Below are 20,279 nucleotides of genomic sequence, written 5' to 3'. Positions count from 1 at the left end.
TATATTCTTCAAGAATCAATGGGTAGGCTATACTCATTCATTTATAAGATGGATGTAGCAACTGCAGATTGCCATTTAATGGAACATGGTAGCCGATCTGAAAAAGCTGTTTTAGAGGCAGGTTGAATTAAATATAAATTACCATATGATGTTGACTGTTGATGTTGACATGTATTAATGGAAACAGTTCTATAATCTATTGGTCTATATGTCTATCTGTTTTACCATACATTATTATGCACACCTGAAAAAAAGATCCTTAAAAAACCCACTGTATTTGGTTGTTCAATGTTATAGGCCTACACCCCTTCGGTGTGTGGGAGTAAAAACTAACAAGCACACACAGGACAAAGCCATAACAAATAAATATGGCCTTGACAAAGGCTACACAGCTTCAGCTTTGACATATAATCGATTATGTTGGCAAACTGTCAACAACATACAATGCCAATTGCAGTAGAAAACCATTCTCATTCACAATGAGCTATACATGTAGGGGACTAAACAATAGAGATGATGCATTAAAGACAAACTGTATTATGTTGCAAACATATACCATAGCCCTTTACACTCGTACCTGAAAATGGCAGATCTTTGCACTCATAAACACCTAAATTGGAACGCAGTGGCTGTACAGTAACATGCTATGTATGACGTCATGGATATGGCTCTGCGCTTGGGCAACTTTTGTACATTTGTTGTTGTCTGAGTGAGGGAAAAGCTGAACATGAAGAGGACTCTATGTATTTTGAAAGATAAGACATTGAGGATTATCATGATTACCACTTTGATGTCATACAAACAAGCCAAACACCTGTGAATCCAAATGTGCACTTCACAGTTTCATAGCATAAAACTCATGTCATATACAGTGTCAACGTTTTTGATCACTATGTTTGATGTACAGTTACAAGATGACAAGGCATTGTGTTGTTCTGAACAGAATGAGCCTGTGTTTGTCTATTGTGAAGAAAATTTGCCACAGCACACAAACCTGAACGTACTATGACAAAATTAAAATGTGTTTCCCTGAATTTGAACTGTGAAGCCTAACACTGTAATATCATATTTTATAACTTAGCTAGTCATGTTGGCAATAGAACAAGCTTTCAAATTATGCCCACCTGAACTAGATTGTGATTTATAATTGACTGTTTTTGGATTGAGGTAACAACAGTAATTGTGTGATGGCCAGGATGCAGGTTTGTGTTCCAAACAAAACAACTACAAGTGTGCTTGCGGTAGTTCCTCAACTGCACAGATAGGAGAGCATTGAGTCATAAAAGTGCATTGAAATTACTTAGGAACTGTGCACGCTTTGGAGAGGTGTGTGGCCACTTGGAGACACCAGCTAGTCCTCTCACTCAAACCCTTGTAATTGTTTTGTCTTATGTTGAATCTACCCCACATTTCCCAGTAATATTCTTAACATGTTACTGAATATATCCAGAGTATTTTCATTATCAACAAATGTGGTGGAAAGTACAATAAATGTAAAATGCACATAAAATCAACAGTGTTATGTTTGGATTCAGTCTTGTCTCAGGTCTCACCTTCGGTCTAATACTTTTCCCATAATCTCCAAACTGTTTCCTTTCAAATGCTACCAGGGTTATGCATATGCATTTCATATTTCTTCTGTAAGAAACATTTAAATTTAGCACTATCCATTCCCACGATTGTAGAGGGTTAAGCAAAACATTGTTTGGTCCTTGACTTGTAAAGGCAAAAAGGTGACACTACTTGAACCTGCTTCCATAATAATAATTGCATAACAGATGTACTGAAACTAAAATTCATGACAACTGGTGTCAACTTCTGGCAATTCATTTAACACATGTACGAGCATCTGAAGAGTCTACATATTTTCATATAATTATTAGACAACTTCTACTGGTGGTTCGATTGGAAGAAAAGGCAGTATATTGGACACTTGGATTGGAGAATCAGCAAACTCTGCTGACTAGGGTACCAATTTGACTGTATTTCAGTCTGTCATGCCAAGATGTTGGATCATTCCTGCCTGACATCTTCCCACTGACATCTGTATAACAGTGAATCAATACATTTCTTCTCAATCAACTGCACACAGTGGACTCAACCAAACGGTGACTTTTATGACAAAAAGTATTCCGCTGAGTGGCATCTGATGGACAATGAAACGTTTTTTGGTTAGTCTCCTAACAACCAATTTAAAACCCACATAAAAAGCTTCATAAACTTTGCAGCTGCTAATACACTCTCTCTTTCACCTATGTAGATTAGCCCAAAATCACCCTGGTCTGTCAGTTTAACTGAGTGTTTAATTAGTAGTGCTGTAATGTTGAATTATAGGCCTTGAGGGATGGTTCACATTCTATATTACATTCTACTGACTGGCTCTTCCCTGGTTATCTCTCGTCTACCTTGCTGTTTACCAGTTAATGTTCTGTGTTAATTGGATATTAGTGGTAGTGAATTAAAATACTTTCAGCAGATATCAGTCATAATATGTCTTCCAATAATAAACCTCTTTTGAATTATTATCATGCTACTCATCTAACTAATCATCAGGAAGGATCATCCATATCAACAATATATCCCATTTCCAATTTTAAAAAGGTACATAAAGACCTACAGTAAAGCCTACATACTGTAGTTCAAACGTTACCTACAATTAGCCTACAATGAATTAGGAATTTGTAAATCAATCAATTTGTAAAATAAAGTAGGTCTTCTAAATATCATTATAGAATAGTACTGTTAGGATACATTTTGAATAGTCTATGGGTGCGTTTGATTGGTAAGGCAAGTTTCAGATCAACATGGCAGTGTTGCCATTGTTTATATGTTTTTCTTTATAATGTCAAAAATAAACATCTCCAACCCCCAATATCACACACCCACAAACTGAAATCCAATGTGTACATTGTACAATCAATTCGTGAAAGAGAGCCTCAAATGTCACATTCATTTGTATATATATTCACTGTAATACATGAATCGCGGCAATGTTGGTTCCTGTTTCAGTCATATCTATGATCACATTCGCATGGGTGAAACAAAAACACCCTAATGATTGGTGAGAAGGGGGTAGCAGCATCCCAGTATGCCGACCGGAGTATGGGTGAGTCGGTGTGTTAAAAGGAAAGTAGTGGGTGTGTGCAAAGAAGTGGGTGTGTTGAAAGGAAAGTAGTGGGTGTGTGCAAAGAAGTGGGTGTGTTGAAAGGAAAGTAGTTGGTGTGCAAAGAAGTGAGTGTGTTGAAAGGAACGTAGTGGGTGTGTGCAAAGAAGTGGGTGTGTTGAAAGGAAAGTAGTTGTTGTGTGCAAAAAAGTGGGTGTGTTGAAAGGAACGTAGTGGGTGTGTGCAAAGAAGTGGGTGTGTTGAAAGGAAAGTAGTGGGTGTGTGCATAGTAATAGGTGTGTTGAAAGGAAAGTAGTGGGTGTGTTGAAAGGAAGTAGTGGGTGTGTGCAAAGAAGTGGGTGTGTTGAAAGGAAAGTAGTGGGTGTGTGCAATGAAGTGGATGTGTTGAAAGGAAAGTAGTGGGTGTGTGCAAAGAAGTGGGTGTGTTGAAAGGAAGTAGTGGGTGTGTTGAAAGGAAGTAGTGGATGTGTGCAAAGAAGTGGGTGTGTTGAAAGGAAAGTAGTGGGTGTGTGCAATGAAGTGGATGTGTTGAAAGGAAAGTAGTGGGTGTGTGCAAAGAAGTGGGTGTGTTGAAAGGAAGTAGTGGGTGTGTGCAAAGAAGTGGGTGTGTTGAAAGGAAAGTAGTGGGTGTGTGCAATGAAGTGGATGTGTTGAAAGGAAAGTAGTGGGTGTGTGCAAAGAAGTGGGTGTGTTGAAAGGAAGTAGTGGGTGTGTTGAAAGGAAGTAGTGGATGTGTGCAAAGAAGTGGGTGTGTTGAAAGGAAAGTAGTGGGTGTGTGCAATGAAGTGGATGTGTTGAAAGGAAAGTAGTGGGTGTGTGCAAAGAAGTGGGTGTGTTGAAAGGAAGTAGTGGGTGTGTGCAAAGAAGTGGGTGTGTTGAAAGGAAAGTAGTGGGTGTGTGCAATGAAGTGGGTGTGTTGAAAGGAATGTAGTGGGTGTGTGCAAATAAGTGGGTGTGTTGAAAGGAAAGAAGTGGGTGTGTGCAAAGAAGTGGCTGTGTTGAAAGGAACGCAGTGGGTGTGTGCAAATAAGTGGGTGTGTTGAAAGGAAAGTAGTGGGTGTGTGCAAAGAAGTGGGTGTGTTGAAAGGAAGTAGTGGGTGTGTGCAAAGTAGTGGGTGTGTTGAAAGGAAAGTAGTGGGTGCGTGCAAAGAAGTGGGTGTGTTGAAAGGAAAGTAGCGGGTGTGTGGAAAGGAGTTGTGTTGAAAGTGCTCTGCTATTAGGTTAGACGTTTTTGATTGAGCTGTGTTTTTGTCTTCCGTTTCTTACCATACAACTATTACATTGAGCTACTGTACTGTGAGAGTTTGGACTGATGTTTTTAAGATAGAGGATGAGTCTGAGTCGTATTTCACTGTTAGTTTTACACAGATAATTTTAAATGTTCAGTTGTAAAACTGATGACTGTTTATTTTTTATTAAAAGTATTGATGATGGGTGTACTGTTGCTTCATGCGTTGTATGCATGTGCTTACTGTGACTGTCACCCTGATATTGGCTACTAGGTAGCTACTTCCCACTACGGTTGCTGGACAGTAGTGCTTGTCAATGGGGAGCAAAGGGCACTGTGTCCCAGTGTTGTTGCGTTCATGCCCTCCCCATTGAGTAGTAGACTGTATAGAAATAAAATCAAATTGTATTTGTCACATGCCCGAATACAACAGGTATTTCACCTTACAGTGAAATGCTTACTTACAAGCCCTTAACCAACAATGCAGTTTTAAGAAAAATAAGTGTTAAGTAAAAAAATAGATAATATATATATATATATATTTTTTTAAACAAGTAATTAAAGAGCAGCCGTATAATAACAGTAGGGAGGCTATATAGCGGGCGTACTGGAAGTACGGGGGCACCAGTTAGTCCAGGATATATGTATCAGTGTGACGTCTAGACGGTTATAAATATTAGTTATTTCTTGTGTAGGCTGCTATCCTACTGCTATCCTACTTGAAATAAAATCATGTGAGAGAAAAAAATCGCCACAATATCTACCGCCGGCGACACAACCATGTGCCTGCGGACTTGACAACACTCAGCACTGGTCGCCGGCTTGCTATCGACTCGTAGTGCAGCCCAATCAGCCAAGCAAAACGGTCTTGGGTGCCAACAAACCTGCCCAATTATCTGAATCGCTTTCCATACACCCACTCCTTTCGACACACCCACTCCCCAATAGTCTGGTCGCCATATTGGGCTGCAGCTACTCATACTTGTGATTGGTTGACAATAGAGCTTCACACATTGCGGCGATGGCTGTAGGAAGAAGTTGGTGAAGAGCAACTGCAGAACTTGCAGTCAAAATTTCATGACCTTTGATCACATGAATTTTGTAAAGTTCATGCAGTCGACAAGTAGGCGCAAGTCGGATTTTTTATCCCCATAATGCAACCCACTTTGAAAGGTTGGTCACCGACTTGACAAAAGGGATCCGCTCAAACGCGCCCAATGTATGACGTTTTAGGGATTCAGAACGTGCATATAAGCGTATGTGGCTACACTCATTGTGGAACTTGTAGTCACATTAACATGCTAGAGAGGCACTTCCAGCACCCTTGTGCAACACCAGAACTGCACTACCCATAGATCATTCGGGTTATCAAGACTGTCTCAGACACGGAAGGTGAGTGCTCCAGTCATTTTCATTTCATGCAACGAGGACGAAATAATGCAGCTATATTGTTATACGTTTTAGCTGTATTGATTGAATGTATTGATTTAAGAATTGTAAGCGAATGAAGATGATTAGCTAAAATATTTAACTTAACTCGACGTTAATAATGTTTATTTGATAGGAAACATGTCAATGCATGTGCATTAGGCTACAGTCACCGGTCAGTTAAAAGATCTGACAACCTGATTGCGGAAAATAGGCCCACATAATATTTCGCTGTGAGCGAAAGCAAACTACGTGCGTTCAGTACACGGATGCGTTTCTATCTAGTGAAACCTAATATAATGGAGCGTTGCCTTGTCCACGCTACGCGGTGGTATCTTTAACATTGTTTCATTACAGAACCGTTCATTCTAGACACATTTTTAGCGCGAAATAATGTGCCAAACAGTTTTTCAGAGAGTTACGTTTCATGGGCATGTAGTGTTATTTAAAGAACCAACATGAAATTGCAGACGGGGATTGTACAACGGAAATTAATAGACAATTGTAGGTCTATTTGACATTGCCATTTTTTATATTTAACTCAACTTCATGGATTATTCTTTTTTTTAACCTAATAATAGTTTCTCTGATGCTGTTACCATTGTCATTACTGTCTTTTTTGTAAAATTTTTACACTGAGGACAGTGTCCCCTTCAAGTATGCTGGTGACTGATAGCTGCAATAAGGGCCTTTTAATCATAAAGATCCACCAGAACTATGCATGCTTTTAGTCTATCAGCATGTATGGTTATATAATGTGTTCCAATATGGATGATTGAAGGTCTGTTCTGGCCATATTAGCCTATACCTTTCCCATGATGAATAACCAGAAAAACACAAAATCCCTCTCCTCCTCTTCACTTTCAGTCTAAACTCCTCAAAAAGGCCCAGTTGGCTTCTCACTCTCGTTCAGCGTCAAACCCTGGGATGCACACTTTTTTAATTTTTTAAATTTTTTATCCCATTTTCTCCCCAATTTTCGTGGTATCCAATCGCTAGTAATTACTATCTTGTCTCATCGCTACAACTCCCGTACGGGCTCGGGAGAGACGAAGGTCGAAAGCCATGCGTCCTCCGAAGCACAACCCAACCAAGCCGCACTGCTTCTTAACACAGCGCGCCTCCAACCCGGAAGCCAGCCAATGTGTCGGAGGAAACACCGTGTACCTGGCCCTCTTGGTTAGCGCGCACTGCGCCCAGCCCGCCATAGGAGTCGCTGGAGCGCGATGAGACAAGGATATCCCTACCGGCCAAACCCTCCCTAACCCGGACGACGCTATGCCAATTGTGCGTCGCCCCACGGACCTCCCGGTCGCGGCCGGCTGCGACAGAGCCTGGGCGCGAACCCAGAGACTCTGGTGGCGCAGCTAGCACAGCGATGCAGTGCCCTAGACCACTGCGCCACCCGGGAGGCCCAGGGATGCACACTTTTAACGATTGTGAAAACAAAGTGACAGTGTAACAGCGGCACAGTCCCACCATTCAGTGTATGGGAGGAGTCAGATAGAATGCTGAAGTCTACACGCTTGGACAGTAATGATTGTATTTTACTGGGTGTGACAGACTGATGTAGACGTTGTGTTGTGAGGCGGTGTCATTCCTAAATAAAGCTTAGTCTTTATAAAAGAAACCCAATGAACTTAGTCACATAGGCATGGCCTATCCCTATATAACATACTGTATCCTGTCCTTACAAAGTATATTTTTTAATTTAACCTTTATTTAACTATGAAAGTCATTTAAGAACAAATTCTTATTTACAATGATGGCCTACATCGGCCAAACCCGGACGACGCTGGGCCAGTTGTGCGCCGCCCTATGGGACTCCCAATCACGGCCGGTTGTGATACAGCTTGCATATAGACCATACATGTACAGTTCTAACACAGTACAAGTAGGCCTAGTTATTACAACTGAAACCTGTTTTCAGTTTGTATATTTAGTGCAAACATTAGATTTGCAATAAAGCTCGATTAAGTATGTTGAATCCTGCTCTCACTCTAGAATTACTGTTTGATGAAATTAGTCAGAAACACTGGGCTTATGAGTTTGTTTACAAATGATCTTATACAACTTAGGACCAGCTATAACAGAATATATAACAGCTGCTATAACAGCTTTAATGTAAACTCTTTGTAGCCAATTTATACCTATTTACATGGTACACTACAAATCTACTGTGCATTCGGAAAGTAATCAGACCCCTTGAATTGTTTCACATTTTGTTACATTGCAGTCTTATTCTAAAGTGGATTAAATAGATGAATAGTTTCCCCCCTCATCAATCTGCACACAATACCCCATAATGACAAAGCTAAAACAGGTTTTTAGATTTTTTTTGCTCATTTATTAAATAAAAAACTGAAATATCACATTTACATAAGTATTCAGACCCTTTACTCAGGACTTTGTTGAAACACCTTTGACAGCGATTACAGCCTCGAGTCTTCTTGGGTATGACGCTACAAGCTTGGCACACCTGTATTTTGGGAGTTTCTCTCATTCTTCTCTGTAGATCCTCAAGCTCTGTCAGGTTGGATGAGGAGAGTTGCTGCACAGTTGTTTTCAGGTCTCCAGAAATGTTAGATCGGGTTCATGTCCGGGCTCTGACTGGGCCACTCAAGGACATTCAGAGACTTGTCCCAAAGCCAGTCTTGCGTTGTATTGGCTGTGTGCTAATTTAATCCATTTTAGAGTAAGGCTGTAATGTAACAAAATGACTACTTTACGAATGCACTGTATGTAATTGCTTGAACTATGCTTTAACCTTAACTAAGTTTCAACTACATTGACTACATCTGAATGTGTGGATGTCTGAATGTGTGGACTCATGTTACTAGACACTTCAGACACTTCACACCCTCTGACCCTCCGTTAGTCTTCTCAGACCATCCAGAGGTGGAGGTTGTGGAAACAGTGGGAGTCCAGAAGTGACCAGATGGATTTTTTAATATGCCGAATATGATTAAATACATTTTAATGATCTGGTTCTCAGTGGTGCTGTTTAGGGATGTTACATGGCTCCTCCTTCTAATGTGGACCATCTGTCTGCAAAAATAAATAATTAAATAAACAGAGATCTTCTTGTCTAACACTCATGAGAAACCTACTCCTATGAACCCCTGCTGAACTAAGCAGTACACCTACTCCTATGAACCCCTGCTGAACTAAGCAGTACACCTACTCATATGAACCCCTGCTGAACTAAGCAGTACACCTACTCCTATGAACCCCTGCTGAACTAAGCAGTACACCAACTCCTATGAACCCCTGCTGAACTAAGCAGTACACCTACTCCTATGAACCCTTGCTGAACTAAGCAGTACACCTACTCCTATGAACCCTTGCTGAACTAAGCAGTACACCTACTCCTATGAACCCTTGCTGAACTAAACAGTACACCTACTTGGAGCTGCTTGAACCCTAACCCGAAACCGATGCAAAAAAAGGGTCCATGGCAGTATGTGCATCGGATTTGGATGTGCTTGGTTTGAATTATTCTCAATGAATCATACACACACTTCGCCCACCTTAATCACAAGATAGCTCAATAATTATACATGCTACTGCATGCAGCCTTCTACTGTATATCTTCAATACTTCCTCCTTAAAGGAAAAGTCATTATGATGCAAAATGTTGGTGACACTTTGCTTCTTGGAAGTCCAATATCTTGAGAACTTGACTGCTGACATACAAAACATTTTGGGACTGTATCAACAGTGGACTAATAGAAAAATATATCGTTTTTGAGTTGAGCTTTCTTTTAAGCATCCTTTTGATGTTCCTGGCTCTCCATACATCCCTCTAGTTTGTCTTCACAATAGCACTTTAACAAAAAATAAAACCAGTGTGGATCAATATATCAGTGATACTTGTCCGCTGCTTTCCCTGGTTCCAAACTTAATTTGGAGATTTGTGGACAGGGATGCATAATGCAAGAGAACTGGCATCAATGATACACTTGTTTATTCATACCACAGCAATACTTAATTGATTGGATTCTCTTTGCTTAATGTTGAACTAAACAGCCATAGACCTGTGTTAATTTCTGTATGCTGTATTTCCCCAGCATGTCCACCGTGTATCGTGTTGTTCAGTGTGTTGTGTGCATCATTAATTGTGCCCATCTAACACACACAGAGGCTCTTGTATCATGTTGAGAATGCACAGGACTATATCTATTTAGCAAGTTCTAATTAGGATTTGAAAATTACTTTAAAAAGCATTTAGGTAAAGTACTGTATATAACAGCCATGCTCCAGGATGTATTCCTGTCCTCATTGGCATTCATTTAGTGTTATATAGCAGTGTTACACAATATAGTTCTGGAAGTGGGATATTAATACAAGCACAACTGTCACTTCCTAAAGTCATAACAAAATGACATGTTCACATTGTCTTATAAAGCAACCCTGTACTGTATTCAGGTCAGTGTTCTCCCACATTGAAAGTCAAGTGACCTACAAAAACACACCGAGTTCATCCAGTCATCTCTGACTGTTCCTTGAGTCCTTGATACTTTCCGAAAAGAAGAGCAGGAGGAATAAGAGAGAGTGGTGATGCTGATAGAACCAACGGCTCCTCAGTTGTAATTCTGTGTGTGTGCGCGCGTGTTTGCACTCTGAGGTCAGGCTGTGTGTGTGAGGGCTGCAGAGAGAAGACCTGCGAATGATTTTCAAGGAGAGGTCATAAAGGTCACCACCGTAGTGCGGTGGAAGGTGCCCAGACCCTCAGCAGAATATCAACTCTCTTTGCATTTCTCTTCCATTTACATGGAGCCTCATGTCCGTACTGGTCTCTGCCCCTGCAGGTAAAGAAAAGTGAGGTACTGTAGAAGATCAGAGAGGAGTTCACACTGCATCAAGTCTAAAAGTTGTGATCTGCTCTGGAGTCCAGGTACACTTATAGACAGGTAAATATGATTAAACAAGACAAGCACACAGTGTACAGTATCTGACTAAACTCTTGGACAGTTTGCAGTGTAGAGGGAAAGGACAGCTGTTATGTAAAATGGCAATACATTTGGTTGTGTCTAAAAATACATGAATTAAGATGGTGACATGTTATAGGGGATGTACTCACTACTGTAGCTAGGTTTCCATCCAATTAGTGACAGATTTTCATGCGAATATTCAAAAATCTGCATTAATAACAAAATCTGCATTTTGCCAGAGATGGGTTTCCATCAAATTGACCTGTTGTGAATAAAAGGCTGTGCGTGATGACTGTGTATATATAAAAAAAAAAATATATATACTTTTTACCCCTTTTCTCCCCAATTGGTAGTTACAGTCTTGTCCCATCGCTGCAACTCCCGTACGGACTCGGGAGAGGGGAAGGTCGAGAGCCATGCGACCTCCGAAACATGACCCCGCCAAGCCGCACTGCTTCTTGACACACTGCTCGCTTAACCTGGAAGCCAGCCGCACCAATGTGTCGGAGGAAACACCGTACAGCTGGCAACCGAAGTCAGTGTGCATGCGCCCGTCCGCCACAAGGAGTCGCTAGAGTGCAATGGGACAAGGACATCCCAGCCGGCCAAACCCTCTCCTAACCCAGACGACACTGGGCCAATTGTGCATCGCCTCATGGGTCTCCCGTTCGCGGCACAGCCCGGGATCGAACCTGGATCTGTAGTGACGACTCTAGCACTGCGATGCAGTGCCTTAGACCGCTGTGCCACTCGGGAGACCCACCTTTTGCGGTTAAATTCCCATGTACTGAATATAAAATAAAAAAAAGTTAAATGGGTTTCCATGGCATTTCTGACTCTACTGATGGTTTTGTCAACAAAAAAATGGTGCGTTATATAGTGTATGTGACCACTCTGGTCTTGGCATGTGCGCTCTAGCCAACAGCTTGACATACAGTGTGCGTAAAATAGCCTACGTGATGAGATTATTATGGACAAAAGAGCGAGATTATTTGTCAAAAGGTAGCCAAGCATGATCATCATGTCTCCATAATAAGAACCTTGATATTTATTGGAGAGGAGCATCAATCACAGCGTGTACTTTCACCACCTTGTAAAGTTCATCGTAACTTATCTGTAGCCTAATAAACTGCATTATTTCCCAATTAGTCGTAGTGGGTGGACCACACAACATATCATCACGTGACTCCAAGTTTACTTCGATATGATGGTTATTATATCAATATTTGTGCAGAAAGGAATTTCCATTGCCATATCTTGCATAATTAATTTTACAGACAGAAAAAGATCCCACCTCAACTAGCGTATTTGTTTTGTAGACATTTGGAAAGTTTGCTGACAAATTTGCTGTTTACATCAGGCCTGTCGTGACATTTTTTTATGTAATGTGTACATTATTCGCTTAAAAAGGTTGGATGGAAACCTGGTTAATGACAGCAAAAATGTAATGAGCATAAATCAAGTCATTCATGACCTTTTGATTATTGTAAGTCAATATATGTCCTGTTGCATGGTAGAAGCCTTTAAATGTATCATCCCCTATGCTTATTGTGATGCACTTCAACACTGCCTATCCTGTTAGTGTTGTTTCTGGTCATGTCTCAACATGGGGCTTAGTGTACGTCAATGTCAATGGCAGAGCAACAAAGGAGCGGAGCTCCAATGCATGGTGCCCAGTGGATGACATTTATCCCCACTCTGTATTTCTGCTGTTAATCCGATTGGAGACAAAGGCCTTCATTCCCAATCACATTAACCAGTTGGCATCTCTTCAGTCTCTTTCACTCTTAATCCCATTCAATAAGAGCAAAAATTTAACTTGATCTGATTGGGCACAACAGCAATCTGATACTGGAAGATAATTGGTCATATCTGATTTGGGGAAGCGGGGAAAAGAAAACATTTAGAGGTGGGGGAAGGGGGTTGGGGAAAATAAGTGAGGGAAGTGGGTGGGAAAGAGATAGATAGTAGGATGAGCTAAAGGAGAGTTGAGCAATGATCCATCTGAGCAATGATGGGGCTCCTTGTTTTTTTGTTAGTCGTCTTGCCTGGGGATATGAACGATTGTTGGTCAATCCTTTAAACCAGGTAGGCCTACAACTGAACTGAATTCCGGAGATGTGTGTCAGCCACTTTTAGATATATTCTTTGCCTTACCACTAAGTAAAAGGATCACCCTTCCAAAAATGAGATATGTGTTCAATTTCACCTTCTAATTTCACCTTTCAATCTCCTTTATCCTCTCTGGAAATGTGCTGCTTCAATCCTTTGACAAAGAGCTTAGCCACCCAAAGCCACCAGTGATGGGAATTGGTGTCTCTACTGTGTTACTACACACTACCCCTAGGGATCTCTTATGTGTCTCATTACCATTCACAGAAACACTATGAGAAATTGACACAGATGTGCTTACACGTGTTAATGTCTGCCTGCACTGTTTTTATTTTGTCTCTCACTTACGCTCTGTGCTGTAGACCTATAGCCTACATAATTTCAAACGTTTAGGCACTGTAGGCCCCTAAAATTCAATTCTGGGCCATGGTTACCAAATCATTCTTCACCTCTATTTCGGGACTGATTTAAACCTGGGACAGCAGGTGGGTGCAATTAATTATCAGGTAGAACAGAAAACCAGCAGTAGTCCGGACCTTGTTGGGTAAGATTTGAATAACCCTGCTCTAGGCTATGCATTACTGTATATTCCAATAGTTACATGTTTTGAATAATTTTCAAATTACAGCAGTTACAGCAATGCAGAAACATTACATTCTGTGTGGCTACTGCAGGATTATAGGAGTAGGAGTACCTGTGGCACTCCAAGAACAGGGTTGTCTATACCCCTGCCATATATCCGGCTACTTAGAAAAAAGGTGCCTACACAATAGTTTACTACATTATTAGAAAAAAGGGATCCAAAAGTTTTTTTGGCTGTCCGCGTAAGATAACTCTTTGAAAAACCCTTTTTGGTTCAAGGTAGAACCTTTTGGAGTTCCATGTAGAAACCTTTCCACAGAGGGTTCTACCTGGAACCCAAAAGAGTGCTCCTATGCGGACAGCCCAAAAACCTTTTTGGATCCCCTTTTTCTAATAATGTAGGCAACTATTGTGTAGGCCTATATGTTTGATGTACAGAATTGTTACATGATATGTGAATGCTTTCATACTATTAGATCTTAGCTAGTGTAATGCATTGGCAGCATGTTTTTCAACTAACCTTTACATGGCGATACTTCCTTAATTCTCACCTTGGAAGTCACTGGTATCTTCTCAACTCCCATTGCTAGTTGCAGGAGGAACGTTGGACGTTATGAAATTAAATACATTTTTGCTTCATGAGATAATCCAACAATATAATATGTATGCCGCCATATTGTCTATTTCAGATCTTCTCTCATTGATCAAGACAGGTGAGTGTCCATCCCAAAGTGCTGCACATCATGACTCAGAAATCAAGCGTCACTTTGAATAACACTAACCTGTCTTGATCAATGAGAGAAGATCACAATTGGACACAGTTTTGGATACACTTCATGGAGCAAGAAAATGTATACATTTCATAATGGAGCATTTTCTTAATTCCAATGTCCCACCTGCAACTAGTGATGGGAGTTGTGAAGAAAAAGGTAACTTCCAAATTGAGAATTAATGAAGTATCGCCATGTAAATGTTAGTTGGAAAATGTCTGCCGGTGCTTTACACTAACTAAACTGTAACTACTAGGGAGGCATTCACATATCACGTTACAATTCTGGAGGATGTGTGTGAGGATGAGGCCATCATGTGTGCACTCTGATTGTAGCGGGCCATTTTCCCTAATGCAAACTCTCTCACATTGCTAAAGACAGCCGGATATTCACTATTCAAATGTGTACTTTACGGCCCACACTGAAAACATGTTGTTGAGTGTTTTGTAGCGGTGTCTAGTTGATTGTATTGATTTGCTGGGAAAAATCCAGGCAGTCCGCGATTAGGCAACATATCTTTGCCTCAGCCATACCTCCAGTAGCTCATTACAGTAATGCTGATGTCGATATTTTTCCTGACTTTGAGTAATTTGAGTTATCATTCAAGAAATGTGTTTCCTACCTGTTAGTCTCTTCTCACACCTGTATCACTTCTTCGTTCTCCAGGTAGTTGCCTAGGCATGTGCATGCTCAGGGAGTGCTTGTTTGATTGTCATCATAGTGTTTATTGTAATGTTTTACTTTCCTGATACTTACTTGATGTCGTTTGTCAGGCACACATTCATATTTGAGTCATTTTGTGCCAACATGGCAATGTAAGAAAAAAGTGGGGATAATAACATAGACTACTAGGCTTAGGCTTATACCTGCTGATGCCACCTGACAGAGGGTATGTAAGTTCGTTGGTGATGGTGTTTCGGATGAGAAGGAAGGGAACAGACGTGCATGATGTGGGATGTGAGATTTGTGCCCAAAAAATGATAATTTAAGTGCAAATTGACATTGAGCCGAAGTGTATTTTCTTGTCAAATTTGACTTCTTTGGTCTTGAGCACATGATTGCAGTCGTCAGTGATTACACTGCACCTTTATTCAGGAAATCACCTTCTTACCTCTGTGGCTACTCAGGCAATCACAAAGATGGTTGCTTCTTCCTCTCTGTCTATCGCCTCCCTTGGCAGTGAGACATGGTAAGCCTACCTGCATCCAGCAGATACCTTCTTAGGGCACAGATGCTGTGACAGGATGAGCTGAGACAGGATGCCGAAGGGTGCCAGACAGGATGGTGCGTTACCGCCACCAACAACACGGGTGGTGAAATTACATAACAAGCTAGCTAGCTACTTGATACGCCCTGGACCAGAGCTAGGTTGGACCAGAGCTAGCTAGCTACTAGCTATGCCCTGGACCAGAGCTAGACCAGCGCTAGTGTGAACCAGATATTAGGTCCAAGAGGCTTCTAAACAGCTTCTACCCCCAAGCCATAAGACTCCTGAACACCTAATCAAATGGCTGCCCATACTTTTTACATTGCCCCCCCCCCCTTTTTTTTTAACACTGCTGCTACTCCGTTATCATTTATGCATAGTCACTTTAATAACTCTACCCACATGTACATATTACCTCAACTAACCCGGTGCCCCTGCACATTGACTCTGTACCGGTACCCCCAACAAACTGCATTGTTGGTTAGGGGCTTGTGAGTAAGCATTTCACTGTAAGGTCTATTACACATGTTGTATTTGGTGCATGTGACTATTACAATTTGATTTGATTTGGCTACGCCCAGGACCAAAGCTACTGCTGATCAGAGCTACTAGCTTTGCCCTGGACCAGAGCTAGCTAGCTAGTAGCATAGAGATCCTTTTAAATTCCTAATTCAGTGGGTATGCCCTGGACCAGAGCTAGTGACATATTATACTTCTGGCCCAGCGTGTTAGAGCGCGTGAGCTTTGACATTAGCAGACTAGGTGCCCTCAAAACACACCATCTGCAGCTGGATGCTTCTCACCCGCTTTGACATGAAGTGACTTAAATTGACAATAGTCTGCATTTTCAATATGTAGCCCACTATCCCAGGTTTCCAAGGAGGCTTACTAGCCCTATAGCTCAAATGTCAGTGTTGGTTCACAGACAGTGAGAGCAGAATACCAATTGTCATTCATTAGGAAATAAATAATGACATTTATGATGGCCAAAAACTATTAGGCTTTTTAATGCTCTTCGCATTGTTCTCACTCTGCCTCTCCTACCTCAATTATGTTATGTGTGTTGGTGTCTCAGTCCATTGCAACTTCCTAGCTCAGGCCGTCCGTCCCTTGGGAATTTATGGCGGGGAATTGATCTGTTATCATATTTGTGCATTATCTCCAGCAGCTGGTGGATATGCATGGTGCCGTGAGCAATGATAGAAAAATATTAGCCCCAGTAAATGCCACGTCTTTATCACGTCAGGAACACCTAACCAGAAGCTATAAATACAATGGAGCCTGTCTAGCATGTACACATGTGCACATTACTTATATTTGGTCACAAGGAAAAAAGCGAGAACACCATTATTAATTGGATTATAATGCAAGTAGATCATGAAGAATTTGATTCTGGGAGGCTACTTTCTGAATCTACAGCTTTTCTACAGTAGTTTTGAAGTAAAGGACACAACGCATTGGACTGTCTGTCCTCAGTCTTGTGCTCTGATTCTTGGGTGGGAATGTGTGGATTCCCATTCACAGCTTGTAGAGGAACAAGGTTTCAATCAACTGAAATGTTTACGAACCAACCTTCATCATTCATGTGACTGGAAGTTGGATCAACGTGACCCACTATCCAACATGACTCATGCTGCCTTGGGTTGAGTTCTGTTGGTTCAAATCAAAAAGTTATCCTGCTGTTACTTCTCCTTCCATCTGTCTAAACCTTATCATGTACAAATGGTTAAATGCTGTTGTCTTTTTGTCGAGCTACCATTGTGTATGCTAGGGCATATGTACAGAGAGATAAAAATGGAAATGCATCATAATGCTTTGTGTGCCAAGAGGAATCTCACAAAGCACTTACTGTCATTGTAGAATTATACAAGGGTACAGCAACTGGCAGTTCCTTTTATCTAATGTATTTACTACAAGCAGTAGAATCAACAAAATATTTACTTTTTGAGTTATCACATTAGCTGCTCTGTATGAATTTAATGAATGTCAGTTTCTATTTGGACGTAAAGAACACAATGTCAAATTAACTTAACTCTAAGATCTGTCCAGAGTGTCTCCCTCATTAAAAGTGATGTTTGTTTTTGGCTTCAGTTTTCGGATGCTATTGCAATTGAAGTTCAGGTCTTTGAGTTGTTACCCCCTCTGGGCAAACCCAAATTAGACGAGTGGTACTAGACGGCTAGACTAATGTATAAAAGTGCTGGATTTTGTAGAGTGAGGCTTCCTCAGGTCAGTGTGCATGTGTGAGGCCAGGGGTTTAAGTTGAAAAACCTCCAGGAGTTCATTTAGTTTCCCCTGCAGGTTTGGCTGTAAAGCTATCATCTGGTTCTGATGTCTCTTTGGGAAGTCTTGGCCAGTGGTAATAAACAAGATATCTGGGCAGCGAACACCAGGACTTTGAAATCTCTTTACCGATAGCCTAATTGTCCCTGGATCCAGTTGTGCTCTTTGTTGCTTTTGCATTTTCATCTAGACATTTGAACTTGAATTGAGTTATTAGACTGCTGGTAGTGACTGTTTGTGAGTCCAATGCAAGTCCAATGCAATAGACAAACTTCACCTTCAAATATTCAGATTTAGATTGTTACTTCCAGCTTTACCTCGTGGGCATTGAATCGAATGGGCAACCATCATTCCCGCAGAATTACAGTTTTCTAGGTTTTCTGTGATGGCAGCCCTCTAGAGATTTTGCCCCAATTGAAGTGACTTGCGGAAAAAGGTATTTATCTGGCTCTCCTAGAAGTGATCTAACATGATTCCTGTTCTACCGCTCTCACTCCCTCTCTCTCCTAGAAGTGATCTAACATGATTCCTGTTCTACCGCTCTCACTCCCTCTCTCTCCTGAACCTTGTTTTCTCCCTGGATGTCCGCCTTCCGTCACTTTAATCAACTCTTTTAATTACCGTCACTATCAGTCGCCCTGCGCCTCATTGTCACCTCTGGGACATTCTGCCTGCGAAGGCAAAGCAGGGGGAAACTCCTAAGGGAGTCAGAGGCCTGTGCTTGGGTAATAGCAGGCCTTTGCCAGTCCGCCAGCTGTATTGCCTGCTTCCATCTCTCCCTGCCCGCCGGGCAGCTCCAGAGATGTTGTGATAAATTGATGTTCGCTTCAGCTCAACTGTGCCCCCTTAAGTAGAGGAGATACTGAGGGTATTTGGGCTTCTGTTCAATCAACACTTCCCCAATAGAATTAATCTTTTACAAGGAAAAACAAAGTTCAAGCTTGAGCCGTCTCTTTCATTAAAAATGTACGCCGAGTTGAGAGACAGAAAGAGAAATAGGGTCCAGGCATCCAGGGAAAGGTTACACCATCTAACTAGTTTACAATTTATTTTGTGCATCAATTACATGTCTTTTACTCACAGGTCTTTTTATAATCTTTGTTTCTTTCCATCCCCTCTCATCACTGTTCCAGGTAGATACGAGCTATTGTTCTTGTCTCTTATTACGTCTTTAACTACCCCCTGCCTAGTCATTAACATGTTAAACAAACAGTGATATTCCAAGGTTATCTTTGCATTCCTACACATGTCCTTTCCAACATGCTTAGCTTTTTATCCAATGCCCTTATGGTTTGATCTGTCATAGAACCTCAACACAATGCATTCATCTTGATGCAATTTGAATTATAGAAACACTTAAGGTAGCTGAAACTAAATATTTAATCTGCCCCACTGCTGAACCAAATCCAATGTTAATTGTTTATGGCATTCATTCGGCATACCACTTGAACATTGCGACATGATATGTCAAAAAATAGCTATTCGTTACAGTTTTTTGTTTAAAATTGTCATAATGGCAACGTTTCAATTTACTTTGAAACATCTTTATTTAGAGGTATTGCAATTAATGTCAGACACCTTAAGATACATTGACAGTAAAGCATACATTCATGAACACAAGTCCTATATACCTTATTGAGAATAAGCATTATTATAACAGACCATACAGACCAACAACCTCTGTTTTTTCTCACATACAGTATCTATATTCAGATCTGCAGTATCCCAATTCACAGCCAATGTGTTTACTTACAGGCATCTTTGAGTTACTGTTTTGAGTGACAGAGGAGTATCATTAGACCTAGGCTGTCTGCAATGAAACTCATCATCTTGTAATCTTCTCCTTGTGTTCCAGCCTCCATCTGTCCTTCTATCCCTCCTTCCATCCCTCCCTTCTCTAATTACCAGACCCTGGGACCGTGAGAAGCAAGCGAGGTTGAAGGTAAGTGTATTTATTGCTTCTCTCTGACAATAAAGTTGGCCTGGATCATTGATTTTCCTCCCCTGCCTTTTTTTCAGGGGATGTAAGCATGTTGATTACAGATAAAGCCAACAGCAACATTTGTGTTGCCTCTGTTGTCTTGTTTTCTTGTTGCTGACTGTATGTAGAGAACACTGGGCTAGATAAGTTCAGCCAAGAGGATTTTTGCTCTGCTCAACGTGTCTCTGGTCATCCTCTCTGCCTCAGCTGCCTCCTACGTAGAGTTACACAGCACTTACACAGGAGGGAGAATAATGCTTTATTTTTTTTTATTGAATCACATGTTTTTAACTAAACCAGTTTCAGTTTGCTTTGAATTACTTTTATTTGCTGATGTGCATGCTGGTGACAGTGCTGCTTTGCAAAGCCCTGTATCTTAATAGCAGGCTCTAATAGAACGTGCTCTCTCTCCCCTCACAGGAAAAAGGGGAGAAATGTGGATGCATATCTGATGTTGGGGATGGGAAGTTATTAATGAATAGTGTCATAGGGTGGGTGCTATAGCATGTTAAATCACCATCTGAATGGTGTGTGTTGGTGGTGCTATATGCCACTCTCTGTGGCCTGTGCTAACTACTGCACAGCTGGTCTTCAATCCCATGCCTGTCCAGAGGGAGCCATTTCTTAAAC

General features: G+C 41.2%; 1 protein-coding gene across 1 annotated transcript in view; it reads left to right on the top strand.

Moving 5' to 3' along the window:
• Positions 1-5,562: 5,562 nt before the first annotated feature.
• fhit (fragile histidine triad diadenosine triphosphatase) overlaps positions 5,563-20,279 on the top strand; it is a 333,926-nt gene continuing 319,209 nt past the window's right edge. Inside the window, exons 1-3 of the mRNA XM_039008866.1 lie at positions 5,563-5,744; positions 10,592-10,693; positions 19,524-19,610. The gene's annotated coding sequence lies outside the window, so the exon portion shown is untranslated. The remainder of the gene's footprint in view (positions 5,745-10,591; positions 10,694-19,523; positions 19,611-20,279) is intronic.

The sequence above is a fragment of the Salvelinus namaycush genome, chromosome 2 (genome assembly GCF_016432855.1).
Source record: "Salvelinus namaycush isolate Seneca chromosome 2, SaNama_1.0, whole genome shotgun sequence".
Taxonomy (NCBI): Eukaryota; Metazoa; Chordata; class Actinopteri; order Salmoniformes; family Salmonidae; genus Salvelinus; species Salvelinus namaycush.
The sequence above is the reverse complement of the archived record's forward strand: the minus strand, read 5'-3'. Positions and strand labels throughout refer to the sequence as shown.